Source organism: Phyllostomus hastatus, unplaced genomic scaffold (genome assembly GCF_019186645.2).
Source record: "Phyllostomus hastatus isolate PE091 unplaced genomic scaffold, TTU_PhHast_1.1 phas_scaffold_129, whole genome shotgun sequence".
NCBI classification, from domain to species: domain Eukaryota; kingdom Metazoa; phylum Chordata; class Mammalia; order Chiroptera; family Phyllostomidae; genus Phyllostomus; species Phyllostomus hastatus.
In genome coordinates, this window is record NW_025334009.1 from 11303433 (window position 1) to 11325848 (window position 22416).

General features: G+C 41.5%; 1 protein-coding gene across 1 annotated transcript in view; it reads right to left on the reverse strand.

The window, feature by feature from the left end:
* Positions 1-22416, reverse strand: part of CTDSPL (CTD small phosphatase like) — a 113883-nt gene that overhangs the window by 90070 nt on the left and 1397 nt on the right. The window lies entirely within an intron of this gene.

Here is a 22416-nt window from a genome sequence, read left to right on the forward strand (position 1 = left end):
AGACCATTCCCGTAGGCCCGTGACCACCTGCCTAGCAGACCTTCACGTCCACCGGAACTCCTGTGACACGTCGAACTCTGGAACCCCATTTTCACCATGCACAGCTGTCTTCTGACTTCTTGGATGTCCTATTCCAACTACATATCCAGTTGTTGGACGCTTTCAATTTCACTTCCTGCCAAGCATCCTGGATTCTAAGGCCAATTATTTACATTGCCCCCATCAGTACCCTCCGAAGCTCCACTAAGCCTGGTACCAGCCAGAGAATAACTGCCCAGCAGACCCCTGGGCTCCCTTACAAAAGTTCAGGAAGGCCCGGGGTCAGCTCAGCTGGCCATACCCCTCTGAACCCCAATGCTACTGTCAGTCTTATTGGAGACCCTTACCACTGTCCTCAAGACCCTGGACCCACTCTCATTTCTGCCGCTCTTGGCAAAGGGTCTTACCTCCAGTTTCACTAGGAAATTGACAGCCCTGAGTTATGAACAATCTCATTTTCCCTTCTTTTCGGCTGTGAACTTCTGCATTTCACCAATCACCATTTCCCCCTTTCTGGAAAGAAAAGTGGGGACAGGTCCCTTTAAGGCTAATTTCTGTGTCCCAGTCCAGGCCTCCCTGTCCTTCTACAGGATTTACTCCGTTGATTATTCCTTCCTTCTTGTAGACTGCAAGCCCTCCTCCACCATGCAAGAAAAATGCTTTGACACTCCCTTCCCCTAACACCCTCTCATCTTCTTGCTACTGCCAAGTTCTTTAGAAAGTTTTGCTATTTTTGTTAAAGTGATACATGTTCATGCAAACATTTTAAATGATGCAGAAGAGCAAAAAGAAAATAACTATTACCCAACATCCTACTCCTCATAGGTAACTGCTGTTAGAAATTTGGTGAGCGTGCTTGCAAATTATTCTCTGTGTGTGAATTCACATATAGAAGTATGTGTTTAACACAGAAGAGGTTACACTGCACGTGCTCTTCTAGGCCTTGCTTTTGGTAGCCAACAATATCTCCGCAGCACGTTTCCATGTCAACAGCATCTGCTTTGTAACGACGAAAGGTATTCTAGTGAATGTAAATAACATAATTACTTCCCTGTCCTCTATTAATTTGTTTACAAGTGTTTTTTTTCTGCTATAGATAGTGCTGTGCTCAATATTTTTGACACTTGTGAAGTTATTTAATTATGGCAAATTCTTTAAAAGGGGTTGTTGGATAAATAAAATATATTTACTTTTTATGTTTGATATACACTGCAAAACAGAGTTCCAGAAAGATGGTATGAATTTAAACTCCTATTAATTGTTGTCATTTTCCTAAATGCTTAAGAATCCTAAGTTTTCTTAATATTTCAAAATTTCACCTAATATCAAGAATTATAAAGAGGACAACATTACTATAGTCATTAAAAAGATACAGAAGTTGGCCAGACAGCTCAGTTGGTTAGAGCACTGTCCTGATATGCCAAGGTTGAGGGTTCAATCCCCAGTCAGGGCACACACAAGAATCAACCAATGGGTGCATAAGTGGGTGGAACAACAAACTGATGTTTCTCACTTTCTCTCTCTCTCTCTCTCTCTACCCCTCTTCCTTTCTCTTTCTCTAAAATCAACAGATAAATTTTTTTTAAAATTAGCATTGAAAATGTATGTGAAATAGACAAATTCCTAGGAAAAAGAAATCTGCCAAAATGTATTTAAAAAGAAAGAGAATATCTAAATAGTCTTCTTGCCCCTCTTAAGTAAATTAAATTGATATTTTAAATTTTTCTTACCAAACAAGCTCCAGACTTCACCAATGTATTCTACTAAACATTTAAGAAAGAAATAACACTAACCTTACACAAATTCTTCCAGAGAATATAATTTTCCAGTTTATTTTTTGAGGCCAGCATAACCTTGACACTAAAACCTCATAAGGACATGTAAAGAGAAGAAAATCACAGACCAGTCCAGTCTGTTTTGGACATAATGATAAAGTTACAGGCACTGTTATTACTACAAGCGGTTTGATGGCCCGAGGCAGGGGGAGCTGGGTGGAGGTGGGCAAAGCGAGGGAAAACGGGGACATCTGTAATAGTATCAACAAAAATACTACAGTGGTCTGCTGCTGTTACCCCCATGACTGAAATTTTAGTTAGAGGTCAACAAAAATTAATCTCTGAAGTCTATTCATGGACCACTTGGGGATTTGTGGATGCCAGGCTGAAAATTACTGCACACTCACAAAAAAAAAAAACCGAACCAATCAACCAACCAATCCACCAACCAAACAAACAGATATACAAACAAAAACAGGGCTGGAGGCAGCGCAGGCCCCTGGGAAACCAGAGCTAGAGTCCAAATGGAAATCCCACCAGTTCAAAGGCTTCGGGGGGGCCTTCTCTGCTAGGGGCGCCCCAAGTCTTCCAACATTTTTTCAGTTGATTTCTTTTAAGATGACTCCTCTTGATTTTGCATTTCACACATTTCTTTGTTCTCCTTCCAATGAGATTTCACTTTGCTTATTATAAAGGACTTGACTGAACATTTCAGTTCCTTTATTCCCAAAATAAATTCCCACGATAACAGGGTAGAATTGGCAAGTCAACCAAATCGTTCCTTTGATGACACCCAGGCTATCTGACTACACATTTGTAAATAGAACATTTTAAACCAACATGGACTTTTGTGGCCAGAACTCTACACAAAGCCAGCTTGGCTCTAGACCAAGCACTCATGACATCCTCTGGAAGGTCACCTGAGAGAAACATAATAGGACTGGGGTGTGACCTGGCTCCAGCTCGCATACCTGGCAAAGCCAGAGCTAGCACTGAGGATCGCATGAACCCCCTTTGGAAAGCTCAATGACTCAGGCTTTTGGCTATCTTCCTGAACACTTTCCTAGAGGGAAAGGAACCAACTAAAGTCAGTAACTGCACTTTTGCCACTTCTTTTGCATTCATCTCTATGTAAAAAAAGGTAATATTTACAAGTATGTATATTAATACCCAACTAACATGTATCTTAAAACTCAAAAGTCCAGGATTAACATGTTAAATTATGAAATATTTAAACATACAGAAGAGAAATATAACAAACAACTGTATATTGGGCACACAACTACTTAGATCTAGCGCGTCTTTACATTTTGCTCTACGTCTCAAGAAAACAGTTAATAAAAACAGAACATTAAAGATACAACTAAAGCTACCTGTGTCCCCTTCCCGGATCCCAATCCCTTTCCTCCTTCCTCCAGAAATAATCACTCTCATGAGCTCGTTGTTCATCATTCCTCAGGACGTTTGTCCAGTTTCCCAGTGTATGCATGTATTCACACTCCATACAGAAACAACTTCTGCAAGTTTTCAAAATTTGTACGGATGGTATCCCACTGTATGTGCTATTGCAGAACTTGCTTTTTTTGATCAACATCCCATTTTTAAATTTTAGCCCTATTAATAGATCTGGCTCTAGTTGATTCTTTTTTTCATTGCTTTACATGATTTCATTGTTTAAACATGCCTCCATTTGGATTTTGTTTTTACAGGACCTCTTTTAACTAGGTCTCAGCTCAGCTCCTTGAGTGAGCGCATATCTAAACAGAATCAAATACACCCATAAGAACTGCTTTTCTTTTACTTGTAGTAGCTCCTAGAAAAGGAGCACCAAGTTTAAGGGAGAAGAAGGACTGTTATGTTGATGCTTCTAAGTTCAATCACCAGCAGTGGGGGCAGCAGTGTATTTCACTGGAATAGTTTTAAGGTATAGTTAAGCATTTTTTTTTCCTGGCTGTGAAACAGCTAAATCTGATTCTCTGGCCATAAGAGAAGATCTATCTATAAGCCACTATAATCTTTTTGACAAACTCCTTTCCAACTAAAATAGTTTAACTGGAGTCTGTGTTTGCTACTAATAACTCTGACCAATAAAATGGGAATCAAACATCTTTAAAAGCTTCTTAACACCCTTTCATTCTAAAAACATCTTTTAAAAAAAAACATCTAAAGTGAGATTTATTTGATGAATTGCATTAAGCACTCAGAATATTTGTTGCAACTCAGGTAGAAAGAGGCAGGTATTCACATAATATGTCAGTCTGTAGTCAAAAAAAGATATTTTGACTACAATATGTCCATGTTAGTATCTGGGAGAGTTTCTGTGCAGACATACAGTGCTCAGTGCTTGCAGGGGTGTCCAACCTGCGGCCGTAGGCTGCATGCAGCCCAGGTGGTTGTGAATGCAGCCCAATACAAAACTGTAAATTTACTTAAAACATTATGAGATTTTTTTGTGATTATGTGTCACAATGTATTTAATGTGTGGCCCAAGACAACCCTTCTTCTTCCAGTGTGGCCCAGAGATGCCCAAAGGTTGGACTCCCCTGCCTTCAAGGTATACCTAAACTCAGTTCTCTTTTGTTCAAGCATGCCTCATCTCCACTGCACAAAGCTCGGTCCCCAGTCCCACTAACCAATGCCTGCCTTACTTTATGGTGCAGTTCGTCCGCACCACATAAAGTGATTATGTTATAAAGGGCCTCTAGGTCACTGGGTTCAAATGCTGTAGCCAGTTTCCCTGGTGTTCCAGGAACGAGGGAAGCCTGCCCAATGACTCTCAGGCCGATAAGTTTGATTTTCCAAGTATTCTCCACAAAAGGGCTGCAGGTGAGTCCAAACATTTGTTCCACAACACCCAAACAAGTGTTTCCTCGGGGCACCGTCCCGGCAACTGCCGCCACAACCAGACCACAGGGGAGAAGCAGCGCACTTCAGTCCACGGGAAACCAAGGTTGAGGCTGAGAAAAAGATACTCTTCTTTCACTCAGGACAGCAGCAGACGCAGGCCCATGATTTCTGCGCCTCGACAGTCTACCACATTTTGTTCAGATGCGAGGTAACAAAACCCAAGCTTGACATCATGCCGGAAGTGCTGTGGCCCCCATGTACCTTGAGGTGATCCAACAACAGAATTCTGAGAATGAAGAAGTTCAAAGAACGAGTGACAGAATTCTAACTGATGAAAATCAACTTTTTCATCTTTTTAAAATCTTCTTTCTCCTGCTGTTGAAAGACTCGAATGTCCTCAGAGGTCTTAATTAGCTCTGATGTTGTCTTCAATTTCAGATGTAACTGCGTTATCCAGTAATCCTTTGCATGCTGGATAAGACTGTATCTTTTAGTAGCTGAGGTATAAAAGCCCCTTGTGATGTCAAGTACTTAAATATGACATCTCGGTGGACGTTTTTTGACTGTGCACTACTATTGCACGAACAGCATGTTGGTGGGCCTCAGGCTGCCCAGGGCAGTTGGTGATAGTGTTGCATAAGGGCCATGACCTTGTTGCTGTCCAGCAGGTTAGGCAGCCCTCTCTCTCTCTGGGCAGCTGAGCCCTGACTACCCGACCCCCGGGAAGGGGAGCAAAAGGACAAAAATGTCGCTCTTTTAGGCCCAAGGGGCCAGCGCCTTGGCAATAGGCACTGGCAGTGCCTTTTGGGTTTTCCCTGCTGGAGCGCCTTGGGTGGTCCAGACCCCTGGGCAGACGTGATCGATAGTGAGGCCGTATCCTTACGGCGCTCCAACTTTTCACTCCGGGCTGGCCAGGACCAGGAGGAGTCCCATGGATCTCACTTCAGGGAGGCACCGAGAACGTCGACTTTCCACAAGGGAGCTGGTTATGGAAAACTAAAACCATCTTCAAACTTTACTTTTTATTTATACACCTAGATATAGTGTGTGAGTGATGAGTGAAGCCTGTCACTTCTTCCAGAGGTTTAGGGACAAAAGCTACTGCATTCTTGACCTTTACTATAAACTTTAAGTTCTCTCTTTATTACTATTCAGAGTATATGAGTGAATAGGGAAGAGGCCTAAGAGTTAATAGCAAGACTTGAGGAAACAGAATTTCTTATACAAATTACAGAACATGGATTGTGAGATGATGCGGCTTGTCAACTTGGGTGAGCCCCAGAACTTATGCTGCCTCTGACAGAAGGAGAAAGAAGCATCTTTTGGAAGAATATGGTTGTGTCTTTCAAGATGTAACTCTCAACAGGCTTATGATATTCCCCAAATATTTCTTAGGTTTCCTTTTAACAGAGTCAGACAGACTAGGTTTAACTCCTGCCTGTATGATTGGATAGGTATAGACCTATCTCATATAGACATGTTACGTAACCCCTCTGAGAGTCGGTGCCCACAGATGTAAAATGGGAATTGTAACACCTACAACTTAAGGTTGTTGGAGGACGGAATGGGATACACGTGTGATGTGCATGGCATACGGTAGTCACAGAATAAATGGTAGCTTCCATGGCACTTTGCATGGCTTCTTCTTAAAGTACTGTGCTTGAGCACCTCAAATGCACAGCCCAGTCCCATTCATCTGTGCATTCCAAGCACCTGGGACAAATTAAGAGCGCGCAGTGGGCGCACAATACATGTTTATTGAATAAACGAATTAGAGATAATATTAATAAAGACATTTATTACACACATATATTTTGATACGTACTATGTCATACATATACATTATTTAATCCTCATAATAACCTGAGAGATTAAGTAACGTGTTAAAGTTCGCACAACGCCTAAGTGTTGGAGCTGGAATTCAAATCCAAGCCTATGGCCTGGAACATCACACTCTACTGAGTCCTGCTCGGGCAGTGCGGGGAGGTGTCGAGAGAAGCTGGTGCTTCAGCCGGATCCTAGAGGGTGGCTAAGAATCCATCAGGCACCCTGGAAAGAGGAACCAGAACCCGCATAGTGGAGTGAAAAGCACAGCCTGTTTGGGCTCCGCAAGCCGTCCATTCCAGCATGAAAGGGGGGCCTGCAGCAGAGACTGTGAGGGTGGTCTGCGGTCAGTCCGTGAAGGGCTACGGGCAGTGAGAGGTCATGTTTTCATCTTGGGGCCGCTGGGCAACCACTGAGAGACAGCTTGATCCGGCGGCAGCACGATCAGAGCCGTGCTTTAGAGACGCACACCCAGCGGCCTCACCAAGGCAGAACCGAACTGGAATGAGAGCCCAGACCGGAGGCAGGGAGACAGAAAGCACCATTAGCCATTTGTCCAGCCTTCCTTCCCATCTCGGAGACTCTGATCATCATCCACATTATTTTCTAAGTGATGTGTTAACACTGGCGGCAAACGGAACTTCGATCTCTATACAAACTGGGTCACACTTCCTGGATGAGGATTTCATTCTTAAAAAAGTTACGCCTGGTTTATTTAACTGGTGGCAAAAGAACTCAAGCAACCCAGTGAATGAGCGCAGCTCCTCCCTCCAGTTTCAGGTAGTACAAAGCACTTCCTCTTTTTCTGCAGACCTTCAAGGACAGCCTGAGAGGTGTCCCACACTCTCCGGAGCCCAGGCCCTCTCTGGAGAGCTGGGACCTCAGCCCATTTATTTCTGTTCTGGTGATATTCTATTCCTTTGTTCTCTTAGCCTCCATCAAGATAGTCACTATTTTTTTACTATTGTATAACTGAGGGAGACTATATTTTAAACTCAAATGCTTATTTATCTTATCTTGTACCTTTGTAATAGCCTCCTGTGGAAGAATATACATGATTAGAAGAAATTCTCAGCCCTAATTTTAAACCTGAGGAAAAGAGATACTGGACAGAATCTGTTTGGGTAAGTTCCTAAAAAAAGACTGGAGAAAGTCATAGATTTTGTCTTTCAGAGTCTATCCACCCCCCCACCGCCCTCCACTGCAAAATGCAGAATAAAGTCCGCCCTGCCAGATTGTAAAATGTCTTGATCTTCTCTTCTGCTTAAATCATGAACCCAAAATTCACTTCTGAGGGAGTGCTGGTACTATATTAAGCTTAACACTGCTTCACATTAAGGAGGCTGATCAAAATTTAAGGAGAGATGTCCAGAATAGGCCCACACATATGTAGTCAATTGATTTTTAACAAGGTTCAAAGGCAATACAATAGAGAAAGAATGGTCTTTTCAATAACTGGTGTGGATACAATTGAACGTCTACATGCAAACAAATAAATCTCAATTTCTGCTCTTCAAAACACGTCTTTAACATCTCACAACCATTGGGATAGTCACTGTCAGAAAGACATAAAATAACAAGTACTGGCGAGGACCGGGCCGGGGGGGGGGGGGGGACCTAAACCTTGGTGTTCCTGGTATGAACGTAAAATGGTACGACTGCTGGGCAATGCAGTATGACTGCTCCACAAAAAATTAAACCTAGGGTTAGCTGGTGATGCAGCAATGCCGCTCCTGGGTGTGCACCAAAAGAACCTAAAGTAGGGACTCGAACACTATCATACATCCGAGTATCCATGTTCACAGCATTCCTCACAATGGCTAAACTTTGGAAGCAACCCAGGTGTCCACTGAGGGATGAAGAAAATACACAAATAGTGGTATGTTTTCTATGTCATGTGTATAAAAGTATATACAATGTACGTGTATATATTTGTGTATAGATACATACACACTATACACACACAAAATGTAAGATTATTCAGCCTTAAAAAGGAAAGAAATTCTAACATACACTACAGCGATTAACCTTGAAAATATTATACTAAGTGAAATGACCCAATCATAAAAAAACAAATACTGTATGATTCTGCTTATAGGAGATACCTAGAGTGGTCAAAATCAGAGAGAGAAAGAATAGCAGTTGCCAGGGGCTGGGCAGTTGGGGGAATGAGGAGTTGTTATTTAATGGGTACAGAGTTTCAGTTTTACCAGAGGAAAAAAGTACTGGAGATGGATGGTGGTTAATAGTTGCACAATATGAATGTACTTAAAACCACTGAATTGTACACTTAAAAATGGTTTAAAAATTGGAAAAGACATTGCCAAGAGAATGAAAAGACAAACCACAGACTGTGAAAAAAAAATACTTGCAAAAATTCAACAAACTACTTGTACCTAGAGTATATAAAGAAACATTGAACTCAATAATAAATGAAACAATCCAATTTTTAAAAAATAAAATGGGTGCCCTGGCTGGCGTAGCTCAGTGGATTGAGTAGAGGCTGCGAACCAAAGTGTCACAGGTTCGACTCCCAGTCAGGGCACATGCCTGGGTTGCAGGCCATGACCCCCAGCAACTGTACATTGATGTTTCTCTCTCTCTCTCTCTCTCTCTCTCTCTTTCTCTCTCTGTCTCCCTCCCTTCCCTACCTAAAAATAAATACATAAAATCTTTAAAAAAAAAAGAAAAAGTTATAAAATAAAATGGGCAACAATTTGAACAGACACTTGACCAAGGAATTTAAATGGCAGAGAGCGACATAACGTGAACCTCAGCACTATTAGTAGTTAGGGAAACACAAATCAAAACCACAACAAGAGAGCCACTGCATACCCACTGGCACGGCTCAGACGGAAAACTGACAATGCCGAGTGCTGACGAGGATAAGGGGGAACGGGGACTGCCATACACTGCCGGCATAAATGCAAAATGGTACCGCCACTTTGGAAAACAGTTTGGCAGGGTTTTTTTTTCTTTTATAAAGTTAAACATATACTTTGCAAACTGTAGTACATGCACACAGCTGAATACCACTCAGCAAGAGCAACAAGCTGTTGACACATGCAACCACCTGGATGAATTTCAAAAGCATTATACTAAGTGAAAGAACCCAAACCCAAAGGCTACATTCACACTGCATGATCCATTCATACGACATTCTGTACAAGGTGGAAAATGATAGAGAAAAAAGCAGATCAGTCACTGCCGGGGGCTGAGTGTGGAGGGAGGGTAAGGGCAAAGGGGCACAGGTAATGTTTTCTATCTTGATTGTGTTGTATGAGTTTGTCAAAACACACAGAACTTCGTAACCTTGGCTACCAGGAAAAAGAGTGATTTTTATTGTATGCAAATTTATCCAAATTAAAAAAAAATTAAGCTTGAAGTTCAAGGAGAGGAGTCAGGCCTATGCTAGTGCGTCAGGGCATACCGTACAGGAGAAAAATTAATGCTCACCAGTAAGTGCTTATACACGTGACAGAGTTAATAGCTACTCAAATTATGCCCTCACTTGATTACTGCTATGAAATGTATTTGTTCTAACCAAAACAAAAATGAATATGCTGAGCCACTGCTTCAAAGAGGCTAAAGAAAGCACAGCTCTCCCTGGTCTGTGGAATCCAAGCCAATGGTTTCCGACTGGAACAGAAGTGAGCCGCGCGTACTTAGAACAAATTTATGGTACGCTAAGCATGAAAGCCACATCTTGATAAGAATGCAGAGGGAGACATTATATACAATTTAAAGTACAGTATGAATGCTTACTGTCATACTGACTTCTCCCTAGGGCTAAAAAGGCTGCATTTATTCAAGCCCTGTTGACGAGGCAGAGCAGTTTGTTCTCCAACATGCCCCGGAACACTGAAAGCTTAGGTGAAACACTAATTTGGAAAGGTAAGAAGAATAGGATTAGTCATCAAATCTTCAGCCAGCTCTCTGAAGTTTTTAAAGTGCTTTAAGGACCGAGTTTTTAAAACATTTTGGCAAATAGCCTTAACACAAATTATAATTACAAAGAAACCTTTCAGTTTTTAACTTGAAGCAGCTCCTCAGAATCAAAATGAGCTATTACTTCGGCGGTTACATAATCCTTAGCTAGCATCCACAGAGGCCGCTGTTTGTGAGGCCCCGGTTCCAGAGAACTGTGCCACCAGTGTTCTCCGCTTCGATCCCGAGTATAAAAATGTCCACATCCCGACCCAGTGCTACAAGCAGTTCCTAAGTCTTTGCTCCGTCCTGTGATGTTATTTCAAAGCCATAAAGGCAAATATTTGTGTAATTTTATTTTAAATAAAGCACAGAATGTGCATTCTCATTTAAAAAAAATAGAAAAATGTATGTGAAAAGATGAAAGGAAAGAAAAGTATGTAAAGAAAGATTTTTTTAAAAGAAAGGTCATTCTAAATACTGAACTTTAAATGTCTGGTGAACCAAGATTAAAGATCTGGAAAATAAGTTTTAGGGTATATATTGTACCTTCAACATTTCCCAAGAGAACCATTATATTATATTACTTTTTTTTTTTTTAGTAACTACAATATATGTTGACCGTGGCAAAATACATCACTGTCAAAGCAAATGAGGGGGAGAAAAGTATATCTGACTCTAGAATGACCTGTGGCCAGAGTGTTTCCTGACCTCTGCCAGTCCTGGCTGAGAGGACCCAGTGACCCTGCTGGCGACGTCACGTGTCCCCTCTCCCCACCCCCGACACCATTTACCCCACTCCTCCATACATATCTGAAGGACATGAAATCAGTATCTGAAAGAGATGTTTGCACCCCATGTTTATTACAACATTATCTACAATAGCCAAGACATGGAAGCAACCTGTGTCCACTGATGGTTGAATGAATTAAGACGGTGGGGTATGTATATACAATGGAATATTATTCAGCTGTAAAGAGAAGGAAATCCAGCCATTTGTAACAACACAGATGGACCTGGAGGACATCGTGCTAAATAAAACAAGTCAGACAGAGAAAGGCAAATACTGTCTGATCTCAGTTAGATGGGAAATCTTTAAAAAAAAATTTCATAGAAAAAGAGACCAGAATTGCAGATGCCAGAGGAAGGAGGTGGGAGGTGGGGAACTTGGGTGGAGTTGGTCATAAGGTATAAACTTCCAATTATAAAATAAGTAAGTATTGAGGATGTAATACAGAACATGATGACTATAGTTAACAATACTATATGGTATACATTTAAAAGTTGCTAGAGAGTAAATCCTATCATAAGGGAAGAATTTTTTTCTAACTGTATGAAGGGATAGGTGTTAACTAAACTCATTGTGGTAATCATTTCACAATACAGACATATTTCAAGTCATTATGCTACAGACCTTAAACTTAAGCAGTGCTGTATGTCAATTATAGCTTAATAAAACTAGAAGATACATAAACTAATAGCTCAGCATGAAACTGGAGGTTGAGTGGTCCTTCCCGAAAACCCAGTCCTGCCACTTCAAATGAGGTTCCTCTGCAGCCAGAGTGCTCCGGCCAAGTGCAGCGCGGGGCAAGCCCCTGGAGCCCTCAGACCTACTTCCGGGGCAGCGCAGACTGGAGCCAGTCTTTCCCGGCCACTGGCCAGGGAGCCCTGTCCAGTGGTCAGGAGTGCTGAGTCCAAAGACAGGCTCCTTGGAGTTTGCCCCATGAAGACTTCTCTACTTATTTAAGTGAATTCTTTCTTTATTGAGTAATAAATGAAAGATAAAACATGCATTTAAATGAGCTTGGCTGCCAATCAAACAGAATATCAGATAAAAAATACACTGAAATCAGAACACTCTTGAACTTTGATCTAAAATTTTGGTGTTAAGACCAAAATGTATGAATCCATTCTTTTAAGACATTTGTCACTGGAGCCCTACTGATCTAGACATGATTTCATGTCAAATTCATTATCATTACTCTTTTTTTAGGGGGCAATCAGAATTCTCAAAACACTAACTCAACTTGCCTTTTCACAGGTCACCAGCACTCTGTTGAAACAAACCTTTAAAATGGCGCCTTTCCTACCCCAGTCTTCCTGAAAATGCTCACTTTAGATAGGTCTAAAAGTACATCAGGGGACTTCTGCTTCCAGGAAGATGGAGTAGACACAGCTCTTCCTAGTCTTCCTACTAAGTACAACCAAGACATTGTTTATGGAGCACACATCAGGAGACTGTGAGAGGTGGAGAGAAGAAGGCAGACCAGCTAGGGGCTCTGACATCTGAAACAACACAACGGCAGTGCTGACCTCTCTTTCTGCCTCATGCTGTCCAGACTTGGAGCTGAAGAGCCTGGCTACAGAGAATCACCAACAGCTGTAGACGGCTGTAATCAAGGGACCAGGAAAAAAGGACAGTCTAGCAGGACAGAAAACTTTCACAATGACTACTCTACTGCAGCCTAACACTCCCCACAACACACACACGCTGGCCCCACTCCCACCTGTGCCAGCAAAATCCAATGGGCACCTAGAATTCCGCCCTCATCGGGGAGTAAGGACCCGCCACCCTTGCTGGGGTAGTGTCGGAGAAAGGCCTGCATCCCTGATAGCTGGTTATGAGTCCTCTCCTCTCCCATGTGGTCAGTGCAGACCACACGGCCGGCTTGGACTTCTATCCCTACCCAGTGGTAATAAAGCGCTCCTCTCCTCCCAACTGGGGTGGGGCCAGAGAATGTGATTCTACCACTGCCTAGCAGTAATGACGCCACTCCCACTGCAGGTCCGGAGAGACCATGTGAAAGCTGGAGCTCCCTCCCTCGCTCAGCAGCATCTCAAAAGAGGCCAAGTGGAGATGCTAGACTCCCACCTCTGTTTGGCAGTGCTGAGGTGGTGTTGCCTCTCTTCTACCGGAGCAGTGTCAGAGAAAACCAACTACAACAGTGGGTTTACATAAGATGCAGAGTTTTAACTGTTCAGATTTCAACTGTAGTTCGATTGCTACTCAAAGGATATGAAAATCTCAAATGAAATAAAACAGATAGATGCCAAGACCAAAATGATGGAGATGTTACACTTATCTGACAAAGATTTGAAAGCAGCCATGATAAAAGCAATTAGGAGCCCTGGCTGGCGAACCAAAGTGTCGCAGGTTCGATTCCCAGTAAGGGTACATGCCTGGGTTGCAGGCCATTACCCCCAGCAACCGCACATTGATGTTTCTCTCTCTCTCTCTCTCTTTCTCTCTCTCTCTCTCCCCCTCCCTCCCTTCCCTCTCTAAAAATAAATAAATAAAATCTTAAAAAAAATCAAATTCTACAAAAAAAGCAATTAGGAACACACTTAAAACAAATAGAGAGCATAGAAGGCCTAAGCAATGAGATAGAAGCGGTAAAGAAAAACTAAAGAGAGAATTTAGAACTACAAAATACAAAAATTGAAATAAAAAGTTCAGGGGGTGTGCTCAATAGCAGAATGGAGGGGACTAGGAACAAATTAATGAACTTGGAGACAGAATAATTCAGAAAGTACCTAATCTGAATCAACTGAAAGAAAAGATGTTTTTTCAAGTTAGTATTGATACACTTGTGGGCTGTAACAAAGGACCTGATATTTGTGTCATCAGAGTCCCAGAAGGAGAAGACAAAGGGCAGCACTTAAAAAAGCACGTCAGAAAGTAATGGCTGAAACCCCGCCAAGTTTGGCAAGAAACACAACCCTACAAATTTTCAAGAAGCTGAGCGAGCCACAGACAGGACAAACAGAAAGAAATACATGCCAAAATATATCATAACTAAACTTCTGAAAACTAAAGATGGCAATGTTGCTCTGGAAGACAGTTTGGTAGTTTCCTACAAAACTAAGAATATTCTTTATTTTTTTTTAATCCTTACTCAAGGACATTTTTTTATTGCTCTAGAGAGAGAGGAAAGAGAGAGAGAAACACCGATACGAGAGACAATCATTGGTTGCCTCCTGTGTGCACCTGAAGTGGGGGTCAGACTCGCCACCTAGGTATGCGTCCTGACTGGGAATCAAACCCACAACCCTTCCTCTACGGGACAACGCTCCAACCAACTGAGCCACTCTGGCCAGGGCCAAAACTAAAAATATTCTTACCACACAATACAGCAATGGTGCTCCTTGTTTTTTACCCACATGAGCTGAAAATTCACCTTTACAGGAAAACCTACGTACAATGTTTACAGCAGCTTTATTCATAATTGCTAAAACTTGGAAGCAGCCATGATGTTCTTCCGTAAGTGAATAGACAAACTGTGGTGCTCCACACAATGGAATATTATTCGGCACTAAAAAGAAACGAGCTATTAAGCCATGAAGAAACAGAGAGGAAACTTAAATACATATTAGTAAGTAAAAAAAGCCAATTTGAAAAGGCTGCATACTTCACAATTCCAACCATGTGACACTCTAGAAAAGACAAAACTAGGGAGAGAGTGAAAAGGATCAGTGGTTGCCAGGAGTTGGGGGAGGTGGGGTCGAGGAGGGGGCGGGGAGGAACAAATAAGCAGAACAGGGAGGATTTTTAGGGCAGTGAAACTATTCTGTGTGATACTGTAATGATGGGCACAGGCCACTACACTTTGTCAAAACCCATGGAATGTGCAACACCAAGGATGAACCCTTGTGATAACTTGGGCTTTGGGTGATATGTCAATGCAGGTTCACTGACTGTAATAATGTATCATCACTCTGGTGCAGGACATCAATAGTATTAATAGTGGGGGGGGAGTTCAACATTACATGGGAACGTTCTCTACCTTGTGCTCAACTTTCCTGTAAACCTAAAACTGCTCTAAAAAAGAGGTCTATTGAAAGTACAATGAACTGAATAAAAATGAAAATATAACACACCAAAATCTGTAGGACATTGTAAAAGTAGAGCTAAGAGGAAATATGTAGCATTAAATACAGATATTATGAAAGAAGAAAAGTCTTAAATCAATAATCTAAGCTCTCCTCCATGAACCTAGAAAAGGAGCAAAATAAACCCAAGTCAAGTAGAAGGAAGGAAATAATAAAATAACACAGATAATGGAGTTGAAACGAGAAAAATCAATGAAACATAGAGTTGGTTCTTTGTAAACATCAAGAAAATTGAGAAACCTCTGGTAAGACTGACAAAAAAATAAGACGGAAGACACAAACTAACAATATCAGAAATAAAACAGGGGATGTCACTTTGGATCCCACAGACATCTAACAGGCAACAAGGGAATAGTACTATGAACAATTATACACACAAATTTGACAACTTAGATGAAATGGATAAAATCTCAAAAAACAAAATGAAATATGCAAGAGATACTTTGGCTAGCTCTGTAACTATTGAGAAAATTGAATTTGTGGTTAAAAACTCCCCCAAATAGATGTCTCCAGGCCAGGATGATTTCACTACAGAAGTAACACCAATTCTACATAATCTCCTCCAGAAAGGAGAAGAGAGAACACTTCCCAATTTATTTTATGAAGCTGAGTGAGACTGGATAAAGACAATAAAAAAGAACAAAACAAAACAACAAAAAACTATAGAGCAATATCACTCATGAATACAGATATAACAAATTCTTTTTTTTAGATTTTATTTATTTATTTTTTAGAGAGGGAAGGGAGGGAGAAAGAGAGAGAGAGAAACATCAATGTGTGGTTGCTGGGGGTCATGGCCTGCAACCCAGACATGTACCCTGACTGGGAATTGAACCTGCGACACTTTGGTTCGCAGCCCGCACTCAGTCCACTGAGCTACGCCAGTCAGGGCTCAGATATAACAAATTCTTAACAAAATATTAGCAAATAGAACTCACCAATATATAAAAAGAATCATATATCACAACATGAGGCTTATTCTAGGGATATTAAAAACTTCATCAATGTAATCTACTGTATTAACAGACTAAAGAAGAAAACTCACATGATCACATTGATTGATGCAGAAAAAGCTTATGATAAAATTCAACATTCATTCTTGATAAAAACTCAGAAAAACTGGAACTCAGGGGAACTTCTTCAACCTGATAGCAACATCTACAAAAAACCCTACAGCTAACATTACATTTAATGGTAAAAGACTGCCGGAAACAAGACAAAGACATCCATTCTCACCATTCTTACTCAGCATCCCTCTAGCAGTTCTAGTCAATGCAATAAAGCAGGAAAAGGAAATAAAAGGCATACAAATCAGAAGTGAAGAAACATAACTGGTTTTACTTGATGACATATTTATCTATGTAAAAATCCCCAAGAAATCCACAGAGCTGCTTATAACTAAAAGCTCAGCAAGGTCACAGGATAAAAAAAAAACATACAAAAGTCCATTGTATTGCTATACATTAGCTGTACTATATTATATAGTTCTATATACTGAGCACTTTTGAACACCTAAATTAAAAATATAATAAAATCATTTCAAAAAAGAAACACTTAGGGGGTAGGATGGAGGGTGGGAGGTGGGGGGGTGGGGCAGGGGCAAAGTGGGGGTGGGAAAACAGAGGCAACTGTATCTGAACATTAATAAGAAAAGAAATAAAGTTTCAAAGTAAAAAAAGAAACAGATGAAAATCTAACAAAACATGAACAGAATTTGTATGCTAAAAATTATACAACTCTGATGAAAGAATCAAAGAATATCTAAATAAATGAAGAGATATACTGCATTCAATGACTGAAGGAAGACTCAAGATAGTAAAGATGTCAAATTTTCCCCAAATGGATATTCAGGTTTAATTCAACTCCTATCAAAATCTCAGTAAGATTTTTGTAGACATAGACAAGATTACTGTAAAATTTATATGAAAGGCAATAACAGTAGGACAGCTAAAACAATTCTGAAAAAGAAATGTTGGAAGAATCAGTCTATCCTAATTCAAACTGTAACATTTAGCTGTAGGAATCAAGACTGCATGGCATAGACAGAAGACACACAGATCCGTGGAACAAAACAAAGAACTCAGAAAGAGGTCTATGCAAATACGCTGGACTGATTTTTGACAGAATTGCAAAAGAAATTCAAAAGAGGAAGGACGGCCTTTCCAACAAATGTGCCTGAAGTGATTAGAACCCACAAGAAAACACACACACACACACACACACACACACACAACTGAACCCAAGCCTCTCACCTTATAAAAAAATTAACTCAGAATGGATCATGGTCTTAAATGTACAGTGTAAAAACTACAAAACTTTCAAAAAATATGAAATTCTTTGAGATCTAGTGCTAAAGAGTTCTTAGACTTGACATCAAAAGCATGATCAATAAAAGTGATATACAACAAAACTGATATACTGCATGTCAAAATTTTAAAAATTTTATTGGCAAAGGGCCCTCTTAGGAGGATGAAAAGACAATCCACAGACAAGGAGAAAATATTTGCAAACTACTGATATAACAAAGACTGCTAACTAAACTATGTAAAGAATTCTCAAAACTCAACAGCAAAACAACAACAACAACAAAAAAAAAACCCCAAACACAAGCCATAGATACAAAGGGACGTCTCACCAAAGATATACAGCACATAAAAAGTTGTTCGATATCATCAACCATCAGGGAAAGGCAAATTAAAGCCATAATGAGACAACATTATACACTCAGCAGGATGGCTACTATAAAAAAAAATAGTGACAACATCGAATGCTGGTGAAGATGCAGAAAAAGTGAATGACTCACACATTGTTGGTGAGAATGTAAATGGTACATTGATTCTGGAAAACAGTGTAGCAATTTCGTAAAAAAGTAAATATACAACTACCAGATGACCCAGCAATTGCATGTCTGGGTATTGAGCCCAGAGAAATAAAGACTTATGTTTACACAAAACCTGTACACTAATGTTCACAGCAGCTTTATTTGTAACAGCCAAAACCCAGAAACAACTCAGCTGTCCTTCAAGGAGTGAATGCTTAAATATACAGTGGTACATCCACACCAAGGAATACTATTCAGCAATAAAAAAGGAATAAACTATTAAGACAAACAACAACCTGGGTGAAGATCCTGACAATTATGCTGAGTGAAAAAGTCAGTCCCAAGATCACATATTGTTTGAGTCGATTTATACGCATCCCTAAAATGACAATGTTTTAGACATGAAGAACAGACTAGTGGTTGCCAGTGGGCTAAGGAGGGGGTAGGGATGGGAGGAAAGTAGGAGTGGCCATAAAAGGGCACCAAGAGGCACCTTCCTGGTGATAGAATTTTCCTGTATCATGGCCGGGTCGATGTTCTGATTTTGTACTATAGTTTGGCAAGATGTTAACATTGAGGGGGAAGTGAGTAGAAGCGACACGGGATCTCTGTGTGATTTCTTACAACTGCATGTAAATCTACAGTTATCTCTAAATAAAAAAAATTTAATTTAAAAATGTTAAACAAGCTGAATCTACTTCAAATCTCTCTGGCATCTGAAAGAACTATAGCTTCCAAGATTCTTCTTGATGTAATTTTGTTAGCAGCTCAAAGGTTAAAGGTTTCTGAGTTAAGCTCAAGGGCGGAAAACATTTGGGAGAAATCTACCTAGCACCTTAGGCCGAAATATCTGCCAGAAACAAATGTGCCTACAAAAAATCTTGTCGAGGAGCACGTATGCACTTACAAAGCAACCATTTAGCTAGAGTTGATATGTTCTTGCTAATATTGCATATTAATTGAGGCTTTTTTTGTTTCATTATTGTTCAATTCCCTTACATTATTAATATTTCTTTTCCTCCAAACAGCTAGGGGAACTTTCTATTTTAGTTTGAAAAATTTCATCTGTAAAACACAAGTACGCTGTCATTGCCCTCACTTCCCATCCCAGTCTTCCCCCCAGAGGAAATCTTTGTTGTCAGTTTGAAATATTTCTTTCTAGATTTTTTTTGTGTATTTCCAGACATATGTACAGCTTTGCGTGTGTGTGATTTTACAAAGATAGAATCATACTATTTATACTGTTTTTCCGATTCCTAGCCCCCGCCCCTAAAATGTCTTGGAAGTTTATGTCAGTATATTTAGATCTGATTTAACTCATTCTCTTCGGTTGCTTTGCAGTCATCTGTGGTACTGATGCACCATAGTCTGTTTGCCTGCTGACACTTACGAAGGCTCCAACTTTTGCTATTGCAAGTAATGCAGCCATCAGTGAAAGGCCTTCACCGATACGAGAGCACATATGCAGGTTATTTCCCTAGGAGAGAAGCCCAGAACTAGGACTGGAGCTGTGAAGGAATGGCCAACACCGTTGACAGACTGAACGACCACCTACCTGTTCCCACTCATTTCCAATCATCTCCTCTCCTCCTCCCACAACAAAGGCTAAAAAAGCTGGAGACTCACTTTGCTTACAGCTAGGGGTGCCATGTGACCCAGTTCTGGCCACTGAAACATCAGCAAAAGTATGCTAAGGGGTCCCTAGGAATGCTTTTGCTTTCCAGGTGAAAGGCATAGACATGATTGGCACTGTCCCTTTTTCCCTGCCCTGATGGTGGCTGTGGTGTTTGGAGGGGTGGCGGCCCTCTTATGTCACGAAGGAAAGCCAAGAGAATCGCGATGATGTCAGCCCCAACCAATGAGCTGCTGAATCAAAGCCGGCAGTAGCCCACCTCCAGACTGCATGTTAGGTGAGAAGAATGAACTCCTACACTGGTATGAGCTGCAGTATACGTCTGGTTTTCTGTTACTTGTAGCCAAATGATTCAGTACTAAATTACTCTCTTAAAAAATCTGTACTCACAAAAGTTACTATGTCACAAGAATCTTTAAGAGTATCCATTACCTAAAACTTTTATTTACTTAGGATGTAGTCAATCATTTAAATGTTTAACCAAGCTGGCATGAAAATGTTTCATATGAAGTGGAGCGTCACTTCGTACACTTATTGGGCACGTGGATTTCCTGGATTTCCTCTTCTGTGACTTTCTTGTTCGTATCCTTTGACCATGTTTCTACTGCATTGACTTTTTCATATTGATTTGTAAGAGTCAGTTTCCAGATAGCAAAGCAGACTGAATTAAACTCATGGGGACATTTGTCTCTGCATCTTCACACTCTCAATCCAGACAAACACAACAGAGAAATAAAGCTTCCATGACAGGCCAGGCTGACAGTGACAACTGCGACAGTCATCTCTGGCTGGTACACTATCACAGAGCAGTGTGTCAAGCTGTAATTCAGTTCGTGCAGAACACTACAGCCCATGCTTAGCACTTCCTTTACAAATCTGCACCTTGAGTAAGGCGTATGAAATAGCGGCACGCTGCTGAATCAGGCCGGGTCCTTAACGTGCATCGCCTCATATCAAACCCAAGAGGCATTCATTATTACTCTCATTTTACAGCATAAGTGAAGAGAGTAAACTTTTAAAAGCCATAGTTTCTTTCCTACAACAAAACTTAACTACAGTCCAGGTCCCATATTTAAAAACAAGATGATTAAGTGTTTACCTAGAATTAAAAATATGTGAAATATATCCTGCCTGTCTATCTAAATACATCAACATGCTTAACTTAGAAGCATTGCCCAACGTGTTTAGTGGTTCATGAATCCGAAGACGCTGTTCCAACGTCTGGCTCCAAAGTTTATTGCCACGCTGCAGTTAACCAAAATTATTTCCATTTTTTTTAAAGGGAAAAAAATCGAGTAGGGTTTTAATGCTTCAGCAAGAAGAAGCTACTTGCTCGCTATCCCACCCCAGATCAAGAAGGCAAAGAATTCCTCTCATCAGTTAACAGTCAGGCAGTCTGACACTAGAAAACAAACAGAATGAGCTGCTAAAGACGATAAAAGACTGTGGTGAGAAGCAATGTAAACAAGTAGAACAGAACATGCACGGTCCTGAGTATTTGGACATGGTTTGCAGTTTGGATAGACTGACTCTACTTCAGAAAGCCTAGCAGCTAGAGGAAAACAGAAAATTGGGGAGGCCCAGGCTCCTGGAGTCAGGTGTGGGGTGACAAATACTTCTCTGCCGTATGCCACGCCTCTCCAAATATTTCTTTGCTTTATGCCATGCCTCTCCTCGCAGAGCTGTGGATTCTCTCTCTGGCAAAGCATCCCACAAAGCACTCAATCCACAGCGGGTGAGGAGCACGCGCATCAGACCTCCTTGATGCCTTCTACGAAACCCTCCGGAGGGGTCACACCCAGCCCAGAGCCCGCAGGCCAGGGCCCCAAAACTGACTATTCCTATGGCGGGAAGACCAGACCACCTAGGTGCTGCCAGCTGGGGCCCCAGGCTGACATGGAGGTTCACCCGAAGCACCCGCCTGTAGAATTTTTCAGCTAGTTTGTAAGGCACAGAAAAATGCCTGTGGGAGCTTGAATTCTCATCTTACATAAAAGAAAACAAGTCTGCAGACACAATGTTTACAGTCTACGAAAGTGCAAATGGGTTGACAAATGCCCGATCTGAGGATACCTCTGGTGGTTTCTGGCATTCTCCTGGTGGGCTGGTGGTCCCAGCTTGGGGAGAGGCAGTGGAGTGTTCCCCCGCCCCACCAGGATTCCTCAGAAGGGCTGCACACCTCACCCCGTGGGCACAGCAAAGGTGATAGCACAGGGAAAGAAATCTGATCCTGTTTCAGAGGCAGGTGTGGCCAGGCCAGGCTTGCAGAGAGGTCCGGGTGGGCTGCGCCCGACCTCCATCCAGGTGTTTGCGGGGGCAGTAAGAAAGTGAGGTGAACTTTAGTCACCAGAACAAAACAAGCCGAATTCCTTGGCCCTTTGAAACCAGTCTGTCCAACCCTCAGGACAGCGCATTAGAGGAACCGTGAGCAAGGGCCTGTGAGAGAGGGGACACCGAGTCTCGGGGCGGGGGGGGGGGCAGAGACAAAAAGAAGAGGAAGAGGTAAACAGAAGAGAGCCACGGGTCCAAAAGGTGCCCAAGTCACACCGCGTGCCGCAGCACAGTGCCGGCTCGCTGGGAGAGGACACACCTGGCACCCCAGGGCTCCCCAGTACCTGTTAGAGCAGGGCCCTCAACGGGCCCAGGAGAACCAGCCTTGG